At 48.1% G+C, this 6,000-nt stretch overlaps 1 protein-coding gene across 2 annotated transcripts in view; it reads left to right on the top strand.

Annotated features, from left to right (window-relative positions):
* The first annotated feature begins 4,225 nt into the window (after positions 1-4,225).
* The window catches only part of NAT10 (N-acetyltransferase 10), a 37,450-nt gene continuing 35,675 nt past the window's right edge, over positions 4,226-6,000 (top strand). Inside the window, exon 1 of one of the 2 annotated variants that reach the window (XM_055301092.1) lies at positions 4,226-4,387. The gene's annotated coding sequence lies outside the window, so the exon portion shown is untranslated. Of the gene's footprint in view, positions 4,388-4,614; positions 5,012-6,000 lie in introns of those variants that run through there. The other variant, XM_055301094.1, reaches the window with a different exon arrangement.

Genomic DNA, 6,000 nt, shown 5'->3' with positions numbered 1-6,000 from the left:
CTCATGTGTGGTTGTGGTACATCATATTGGAAGGGTTATCTGTTTACTTTTGCAAATGAGTATTTCTCTTGCTAGCACCTCCCGTTGTGCGCTTTAAATGACATCTGCCTGGGATGTACCACAACCATATGTTAGCTGTATTTTATGGGGAATAGATAAAATATTTGTGGTTTATTGGGTAATCCCTAGATGTGTATGCTTACAATCCTATATATAAAACTAAATTTGCTATCTGTGTAGAAAACAATTTCATGACATTTAAAATTGAAGTAAATAAGTTCTTTATACAGTGATCTCTGAATCAGTTCAGAGATGGGATGGGGAGAAATGCTTTCTAGGTTTCAAACTTCTATGCATTAGTGTAGATGTTGTGAATGTGTAAAGGTGTTAGTAGTTTTATTCTATGTATGTTTTTAAAAGAATCGTTTGTTCTTTTGGAAATACTATAATTTTTTTTTTTTGCATTCTATCATCACAGTCTAAATGTTAAGCTTTTATGTCTCAATTCAGACTATATTTTTTAAAGGAGTGCCTCATTATGAGGCAGCGATCTTTTTAAAAAAAAGTCCCATTAAGATCTGAGTCTTGGTACTAAGTGTCCTGTATAATATGTGAATACTTGTCTACCTGCAGAAGGCCTTTTGTTTGGTCAAATGCTTATTTTAGCAGAGTTGCAAGGAAATGACTGTCATATGTGTCACTGTAGCTTCTCGGTATAGTAAGACTCCACATATAAAGTACTTTTTAAATGCACAGTATGAATCCTCTCGTGGATAATGAGACTTCTATTTTAAAGCTTTAAGGTAGAATGTCATTGATGACCTTCGCTAGAGCAGTTTTATTTCTAGATCCTAATATCCCTAAGAATATGGAAGAGTTTTTGCAATCACTGTATCTTGATATTAAATCAGATATCCTTTAAACATTTTTATTCAGTTAGCTTCTGCAGTTCTTTTGTCTCCTATGTATGCAGTTGTTACGTGGGAGACTTTGCCACTTATAGGAGGCATGAGAATGTATATTCTCAGAGGCCTCAATAACTTAAGTGCTCTGTTGACAACCAGTTCATAAAATGTAGAAGGCAGTTGAGTATAGTCAACAATGTTAGGAATTTTGTACTGTTCATTATGTTTTCAGTAATATATCTGGTTAGGGGAATGAGATACAGGTAAGCACTGAGTCCAAATCCTTCTTCATTTCATCTTTAAGTTCCTGAACTCTCATCCTACTTGAGTTCTTATTAAGTAAGCACTTTAAGTTTTACTGACTATAAATTATATTCAAAGAAGTATTGCCTTTGAGCTTATCCCTTCTGTAGAGTCAGCAAGGAGGGAAACCATCAGCAAAATGAATGTAAATTGTTAAGGCTTATCTCTATACCTTATCTCATTCTGAGTTCTAGAAAAATACTGGAAAAGAATAGTGAATGTCTTGAATTACATTAGATTAAATATTAAAATCTGATTCCTTTATTTCCTTGAGTGAAGTCTGCATTAGTTGTATATACTATTGAGCAAAGCTCTGAAGTTCTACTTGTGAGAGGAGAGAAGGAAAAAGTGGAAAAAAAAAAAATCTCTGGTGGCTTTGTCTTCTAAGGAGACTAGACTACCAGCTTTTTTCAGTCAGGATCTTAATACCTTAATTTAACAAATTTAACAGCTGTTGTGAAGCCCAATCCAGTTTCATGCAGAAGACTGGCTCATGGAGTGTAGGCAGTACAAACCACCTGATCTAGTAAAGGCAAGTCTTAGTATTGTATTTTTATTGTAAGTATTAGTTTTCTTTAATTACTCTGTTTGTATTAGGGAGACACTGTATTAAGCCACTGAATTAAGCTTCATTTGGCAAATTTGGGTGTCCTTTGCCAAGCCTCATGGGAAGTAGTAAGCACTCTGGTGACAAAATCACTGGTTCCTGCTTTTACTGAACAAAGATAATGACATGGTGACACAAAAATGTAGCAAATGCCATGATGGAGCAACATGGTTGATGACAGGTACAAAGGCCATGACTGAGATAGGTTATGATCTAGTCAAAATGATCAGGAAAGACGTGAAAGAGATGATTGAACTAAGACTTGAAGGAAGAATAATTAGGTAGGGAAGTGGTGAGAAGGGCATGTCCAAAGGCCCAATCTCCAGTGACTGAGAAGGCTGGCTGGCTATCTTAGGTGGGAAGAGCATGGGTTTTTGTAGTTAGTGGTTGAAGAAACAGGTAAAGGGTACTGTAGTTGGCTTTATAGTTATGTTCCATGTTAAGTTTTGTCTCAACAGTTGGAAACTATGAAGGGTTTCTAAACTGTGTACAGGGTCAGGGGTGGGGTAAAGGATGGTCACCTAATAAAGTTGCCATTTAAAGAATACACAATGCAGTGTTGAGAACAAAATGTATGGGGCAAGAGATGTCCATTGCAGTAGCCCATGTGAGAAATGATGACAGCATAAAGTGGAGGGCGATAGTGAATGGATTTTACATGTTTCCTGTCTCACTAGCCACTTAGTAATCTGTATCCTTTGCTGGGCTTAACTTGTGAGACTTTGATGTCTAGCTTCAGTCTTCCCTAGTGATTTCATCTAATCCAAAGACTTTGAATACAATCATTATTTCAGTCCTAAATATTCCTAGGTCCCAAAATCTCCAGAACTCCAGTACTAATCTCGATTTGAATTTTTTAGTGTTTCAAATTAATCTCTTTAGTTAACCTGCATTGATCCTTTTGCTCAGGGCAAATACCTGGTCTGTCCCCCCCCCCCCCCTTCATACTCTTGTGTCTAGGCTTTAAAGTGCATGCATGGTTCTACCTTGAAAATATATCCTGAGTCATCTAGCACTTGTAACCACTGCTATGACTGGCTTACAGTCACCCACTGCAGTAGCTTGGAACGGCTGGCTGCTGCTCCTCTTGTCCTTCTGCAGAGATTTTTGCATAGCAGCCACGGATGAGCCTTTTCTGAGGGCAAGTCAGATTTTACTTCCTGGTTCCCCAAACTCCACCGGTTTTCCCATCGGACTTAGAATTCTAAAATTTGTTCCATGTGAATTCATTACCTAAGGCCTAGTTTCCTACCATTTTGTTCTTGCTCATTGCAGTCTGGGTACATTGGCTACACTGCCACCCTGCCAGGATTCTTCCCATCTAGAAATCTACGTTACATCTTCAGCGTGGGAAGGCTTTTCACTCAAATATCCTTAATGCTCATTCTTTCTAAATTCAAGTGTTTGTTCCAGTGTCATCACCTCACAGGCCTTCCACGTCCACGGCTAAAACAGATCCTTAGTCACGGTTTACTTACTGCATACTTGTTTTCTTAATAGCCCTTAAAACTTGGCAGAATCCTGCAAACTTCATGAATGACGGGAACATTTTGATCACCCGATCCCTTGTGTCCCACAATAGACATTTTTGTTGAGTGAACTAGAAAATGATGGATATCGGACTAGATGGGCGGCGGTGGTGATCACATTAGAATCGGAAGTGTCTTGATTTGGAGAAGGAGTTTCACTGAGAGAAACCTGAGTTCGGCTTGAGACATTTTGAATTTGAGGTATCCAAGAACTGTGAAGCAAGCGGTTGGGATTTGTTTACTTGCAGTTCAACGATTTGGCCCAAAGACAAACGTATACATCTCTGGGTGGTTCTTGTGCTTGGGCGAATTCGCCTGGAGCTGGTAGGGGCGGCGGGTGGAGGACGGAAGGAGGCGAAGTAACTTAGCGCCAGCAGACCCGAGGGCTGGTTCCCCAGAGGCCGCCTGGAGGGAGCGTCCCTGAGGCCCCGGGCAGAGGCCGCCCTGCCCCCCGCAGGCCTCCGGGGTCGTTCCTGCGGTCCGGAGGGTCGAGGGGGACGAGTGAACTGGGCCTGCTAGTCCAGCTTCCTCGTTTTGTCACATTAAAGTGGGAAACTATTTCAATAAAAGTCGGTAACGTTACGCGCGGGCCCCTGGAGTCGGTCTCGTGTCCCTGGGCTAACACCCGGCCCCGGGCCCGTCTGGGAGCCCGGGCTCGCCCCGGCACAGTGGCCGGAGCTGGGGCGCGGACCCCCGCGGGCGGACGGTTACGGCCCAGGAGAGGCAAACCCGCCCGCCCCGCGGCTGCCGCCAGCAGCGGCGGAGTCCGAGCGGCGCTGGCCGCCGGGGCTGCGGCCCCGCCTCCGGGCCTCCGACGTCATCACACGGAGACCCGGGCGAGCAAGGGCCCCGCTAGTGCGCTTGCGCACACGCCGCTTCCCAGCGCCCGAGCCCGGCGAGCGTCGCGGAGCGAGGTCCCCTCAGCGCGCGGTCCGGCGTCCGCGGCGGGCAGCCCGCCGCCCCCTCCCGGCCACGCGAGTCGTCCGGGCGCCCCACGTGCCTCCGCTTGGCTGCCGGCCGGGATCCGCCGGGCTCGGGCGCAGGTACCCAGCGCGGGCTGGCTCGGGAAGGGGGTCGAGGTCGGCCCGTGCCCTCCGTGGGCCGCGGCGGCCGGCGGGGGCGCGCGCCGACCGCCTGCCTCCCCGCGGGGCGCGCCTGGGGGACGGGCTGCGCCTCCCGGGCGTGCTCCCCGAGCGGCCTCGGGCTTGCTGGGGGGCGGGGGGTAGGAGGGCGGGGGCGGCCGCTCGGCTCTCCGCGGCGGGGGCCGCAGGCCGTGGGGGCGGCGCCGCTGAAGGAGAGGCGGCTCTCCCTCCGCTCAGGCCCCCTGCGCCCTTGAAGCCGCCCGTGACGCTCGCGCGCGGGCTCCTCCTCCCGGGCCTGCGCCAGACCCTCTGCGCCAGACCCTCTGGCCACGCCGGCGCCTTTCCCTTCTGATCGTGTCTGTCTGCCCATCGCCCCTCACCGGTTCCGCTTGAGTATTTTCTCCAAGGACAGTGAAAGCCCCGTGAAGTCCAGGCTTTATCTGGTCTCGCTCCCGGGCGCCCACAGCCCCCGGAGCCAAAGCAGCCCTTCCTAGCGAGCGTGGGCACCTGCGGCGGCTCCCGACGGCCGGGCGGGCCGCGGGCTGCGGGGAGCTCTCTGAGCCTTCGGAGTCCGGCGGACCTAGAGTGAGTCCTGTCACTTTTATTCCTCCACATACTTGGATCCTTTTTTTTTTTTTTTTAAGATTTTATTTATTCATGAGAGAGAGAGAGAGAGAGAGAGAGAGAGAGGCAGAGACATAGGCAGAGGGAGAAGCAGGCTCCCTGCAGGGAGCCCGACGTGGGACTCGATCCGGGTCTCCAGGGTCACGCCCTGAGCTGACGGCAGGCGCTAAACCGCTGCGCCACCCAGGGCCACCCAAGATACTTGAATTCTTTTTTTTTTTTTAAGATTTTATTCATTCATTCATTCATTCATTCATTCATTCATTCGCGACACAGAAGAGAGGCAGCGACACAGGCAGGGAGAAGCAGGCTCCATGCAGGGAGCCCGACAATAGGACTCAATCCCGGGTCTCGGGTCTCCAGGGTCACGCCCTGAGCTGACGGCAGGCGCTAAACCGCTGAGCCACCAGGGCCACCCAAGATACTTGAATTCTTTTTTTTTTTTTTAAGATTTTATTCATTCATTCATTCATTCATTCATTCATTCATTCGCGACACAGAAGAGAGGCAGCGACACAGGCAGGGAGAAGCAGGCTCCATGCAGGGAGCCCGACAATAGGACTCAATCCCGGGTCTCGGGTCTCCAGGGTCACGCCCTGAGCTGACGGCAGGCGCTAAACCGCTGAGCCACCAGGGCCACCCAAGATACTTGAATTCTTTATACTTGCTCCTTTCCTTATGAGAAGGAAGCCATTGACTATAACAATGTTTGATACTAAGCTAGACCTGCTAAAGATCCATATTTGGATTGGAGGTTAGGACAGTTAAGGCACAGTTAAGCTTCGATTGATGAACTTTATGTTTAGAATGCAGCAGGCCCTGGACTTTCTAGGTGGCCTGTCATTCTTATTCTTCTGTTGTAGCAATAGAATTGATGTAATTCTGATGTTTCTTTGGTGTGTGTTTATTATGGTAACGATGCAATATTGTATCGTGCAATCACAGTAAGT

This window comes from Nyctereutes procyonoides, unplaced genomic scaffold (genome assembly GCF_905146905.1).
Source record: "Nyctereutes procyonoides isolate TBG_1078 unplaced genomic scaffold, NYPRO_anot_genome, whole genome shotgun sequence".
Lineage (NCBI taxonomy): Eukaryota > Metazoa > Chordata > Mammalia > Carnivora > Canidae > Nyctereutes > Nyctereutes procyonoides.
The sequence above is the reverse complement of the archived record's forward strand: the minus strand, read 5'-3'. Positions and strand labels throughout refer to the sequence as shown.